The following is a 4,270-nucleotide window of genomic DNA, read 5'->3' on the forward strand; positions in this document are numbered from 1 at the left end:
ACACACACACTCACTCTCGCGCGCACACACACACACACACACACACACACGCACAGACACGCACACACACACACGCGCACACACGCACACAAAAAACTCAAACATATCATAGAATAATCACTATTACATTAAAAACATAAGATATCAAACGAATCATGTTCTAGTGCTCACATAGTTGACTATTGACAAGCCACAGCTTCAGTTTAACAGTGAAAGAACAGGAAGAGTTTGTTTCTCTAATGTACACTGGGATGAACAGAAAGGATGTCAAATCTGTTGTTTTAGCAATGTTAAAGGTGACATTATAAACTGAGTATGTCACTCACAAACGAAAACACACACCATGTGAGTCCATGCATTCACTGTGTGATGTGGCCTATATTAGAATCACCCCCATATTCAATATATGGAGGCAAAAATGAGTGAGATTTTGTCTTATATTTCTATATGACATAGTTAAGCAACATGTCACAAGCAAGCTTGCTATTTTTTTCTGAATATCAGCACAACTGCAAATGTGATTTTATACAACAGTTCAACAAACATTATCATTAAAAAGTTAATATAGCAAATTACATTTTAGACACAATATTGTCTGTTTTTGCTCTGTTTCACCAGTGAAAATAGTTCCACACAAAGCCACAGCAGAACTGTTGAGTGTCTCTGAGCAACACAGTGGTGATTCACTACTGAAAGAATCAAGTGCATTTGAACAAATCAATGATTCAATGATCCATTCTTAAAGACAGCCACTGCATTCCATTCTGAAGGGCTCATCAACATTATTTAAATATTCAAAACACTATTTTAAAGCATTAATCACATAGCATTCTTTATGCAACTGTAATTGCAATGTAAACACATCTAAATGCCACTTCAGATGCAGCTTCTGTGCCACTTCTGCTGTGCAAAGATGGATTTTGTTTATATTGATTTCATCTGATTGCTAACAGCCTATAGTGTCTTACTGTAGCTGAATTTATTGATTAAATGTAAGAACTTGACATAAAGATGATGCATACCTCTAATAAGGCTAGAGAAAACTGTCCTTATAAAGGTCAGAACGCCCCAAAAAAAATCGCAAAAACTGCTTCGTATTTCTGTCACTGCTGTGAACTGACCAAGACACCAGCACACAAACAATCAGCTAAATATCGTCTAATTATCCATATTGAGATATTATTTATTGTCAGCATGGCACATGAGAGGCTCTGCTGTAAGCATGACTCTGTCACTGGCTCCGGCTCGTACCTCTGGGTTTGTGATTGGCACCGAGACAAAGTAGTTTGGGCGAGCCGTCTCCTTCTTCTTCTTCTCACCATCCTCCTCACTCTCCACTCGAGCGCTGTCTCCTCTCTTACGCTTCTTCTTCACGCTCGATTCTGCGCTGGAGACTGAAACACAAAGACAAGCATTCGGAGAGCGCACCAAAAATCAAACATTTCACCTCATTTACACAGCAAATACACAGAAAGTGAAACGGTGTTGTGCACTATCTCTAGGTGACTAATCCGACGGACCCTCGTCACGTTCAGTAAGTCGTCACAGCTGGTAAACCTCTACAGTGGTTTAAACAAATATCATTTTCTTGCATTTCAGTTTGCACTAATAGCAAAAATCCATGATAGCATTTCTATGACTTTGCAAAAGAGGGGAAAAACACATTTGTTAGAAGAGAAAAATGTCAGATTTGCTTTTACTTTTTCCAATTGTATTAGAAACACTAACTAGTTTTCTGTAATTTAATGTCACTGTAATATAACACAAAGTGTGTTGTTATGAATGCGCATTGCTTCCACTGTCAGTGAATGAGTGAAACTGATCATGTGACTCTCTGTACAGGCTGGCAGACTGAAGCTCGAGATCTCAAATCATGCTGGAGAACATGATCATCAGGTTCAGTTCACTCACAATTATGCTGCTATTCATTTGAACTCTGATGCTGACCTTATCATTTGCATTAGAAACAGGAGCATGTTCACTAGTCAGACTGTACTTCTAAGAATGTGAGCGCCATTGAGAAGCAAACACTGACAAACGTGAAGAAGCATTGCTGAACTCTCCGGGAGAGAGGCGCCGCACAACAAATGTTTTATTCATAGCATGTAGCCAGCTGGGAAATTTGAATGCAAGAGCAGCTGCGGTACAAGGACGATCCACATCTCGCCTGGCAACCAAACATCGCCGCTCTCTCACTGTCTGCCTTGCACACAGCGCTTAACACAATGATTCCTCCACCTGGAAGACGAGACTAGCCTACAGGAGCCGGATCGCACCGCCGCTCTGAAAGGTAAGTCGGCTCTGCTGTTGTTCTAGGAGCAAGTGTGAACTCACAGCCCAGCTCCTTCCAGACCTCTGTGTTCACGAAGGGAAGCTCGGACATCAGGCTGCAGGTGCTTTCTGCCTCCTTCTGCTTCTTGCCTGCCACTCTCTTTGGCTCTTTCTTTGCTTTTTTGACCTTCTTGACTGCTACAAAGAAAAGAAAGACAGCAAATAAGGACAGAAAAGCAACACGGCTGGTGCTTATAGACTCATAGATGTTTGCATTTTGCCTATAGATAACAAGCTACTGCAGGTTTTACTTTGGATATCAAACCCAAACCAAATACTGTAGTACTGAAATCCCGCATAGGCCTGATGCGTTCCAAATACCTCTTGAGTTGAGATGGATTCATTTTGCAATCACAGCACAAAACACGCTTTTCCAGAATGCAACTGCTTGCATATTTAGTCTGGCTGGCATTTTCTTAAAGTTGTATGTTTTTTTGAAGAAACGCAACATGTTCATGTTGGCAGGATGACTGTGTGCCAAAATACTGTAGCGTTTGATTGGACATCAAACACAAACGATATGGGAAGCACTTTAAAAAGTTGACAAGTCTATTGTTTTTGCTACCGTAACTACCCATGATAATACGTGTCCCTGGAACACAAAACCAGTCTTAAGTCGCTGGGGTATATTTGTAGCAATAGCCAAAAATACATTGTATGGGTCAAAATTATAGATGTTCCTTTTATGCCAAAAATCATTAGGATATTAAGTAAAGATCATGTTCCATGAAGATATTTAGTAAATTTCCTACCGTAAATATATCAAAACTTAATTTTTGATTAGTAATATGCATTGCTAAGAACTTCATTTGGACAACTTTAAAGATGACTTTCTCAATATTTAGATTTTTTTGCACCCTCAGATTCCAGATTTTCAATTACTTGTATCTCGGCCAAATATTGTCCGATCCTAACAAACCATACATCAATGGAAAGATAGTTTATTCAGCTTTTCAGAATGACCCTTATAACTGGTTTTGTGGTCTAGGGTCACATATTGTTGCATTTACTATTTGCATTTAGCATTGATTTTCCTCCAGACCAAGACCCAGTCAGCACCTATAACCAGTTTGTTTGTGTTCAGTGGACCTGACTTCACACCTCCACTAAAAAATCACCAAAACACTGCTGATTTATACACACTAAGAGTTCAAAAATGAAGGAAACCCATTTATAGTGTCAAAATATTATTTGGCACCGCTGTGCATTAAGTCAGTCTTATAAAATGAAGCCTTAAATCAAATGATTTGGCATCTATTCCTTTAGTCAAAGCTTGAGGTAAAGCACAGGACACGTGGACAGTAGCATGCATGCCTCACCCTTGGTAGTGTTCATCTGTTGTGTAGTGTTGTGTTGTTGTTGTGTGGACACAGAGTTATTGTTGATCTCCTCCATGATGTTGGCCTGCTCTTGTGCACACGCTATGGCAGGCTGTAGACTCACACAGCAGTGTCTCTGAGCTCTGACACACAGCTTCACCTGAGCAGACTGAAGAGCTGCCGCGCGCGTTAGTGCTCTAGCGAACAGAAAGTAGCGGCTGAGCATGTCCACACAAACTATCCGGATTGTTTCTGGGACAGTCAGCTGCACTGTTGTATGCGATTTAATCGCAGTATGTGTTTGTTAAGTGTGTAAATAAGCTCTTGTTCTTACAGTTCAGCCATTAAAGCGGCGCGGTTTCCCTCGTCAGGCGTATTTCTGCATTTACTGCACTGCAGGAATCAGGATCAGATTTCATGTTAAAAACAGACCTCTCAGTGTTTACCGCACACAACACGACACACATGTTACGGGTAGTCAGAGTGGACCCGCGGTGCTCGACGAGAAAGCGCTTCGAAAAACAACGGCAGGAATCCTTTACACACAACTGAACATTCTGACATAATTTATTCGCTCTCGTGTAGTTTCAACCCCCCCCCCCCCCCCCCCCCCCCCCCCC

At 41.1% G+C, this 4,270-nt stretch overlaps 1 long non-coding RNA gene across 1 annotated transcript in view; it reads left to right on the forward strand.

Moving 5' to 3' along the window:
- Positions 1 to 2,000: 2,000 nt before the first annotated feature.
- Positions 2,001 to 4,270, forward strand: part of LOC107653152 (uncharacterized) — a 6,361-nt gene continuing 4,091 nt past the window's right edge. The window contains exon 1 of the long non-coding RNA XR_001630190.1: positions 2,001 to 2,290. This is a non-coding gene — a long non-coding RNA (uncharacterized LOC107653152). The remainder of the gene's footprint in view (positions 2,291 to 4,270) is intronic.

This window comes from Sinocyclocheilus anshuiensis, unplaced genomic scaffold (assembly GCF_001515605.1).
Source record: "Sinocyclocheilus anshuiensis isolate Anshui unplaced genomic scaffold, SAMN03320099.WGS_v1.1 scaffold1518, whole genome shotgun sequence".
In the NCBI taxonomy this organism is placed as follows: domain Eukaryota; kingdom Metazoa; phylum Chordata; class Actinopteri; order Cypriniformes; family Cyprinidae; genus Sinocyclocheilus; species Sinocyclocheilus anshuiensis.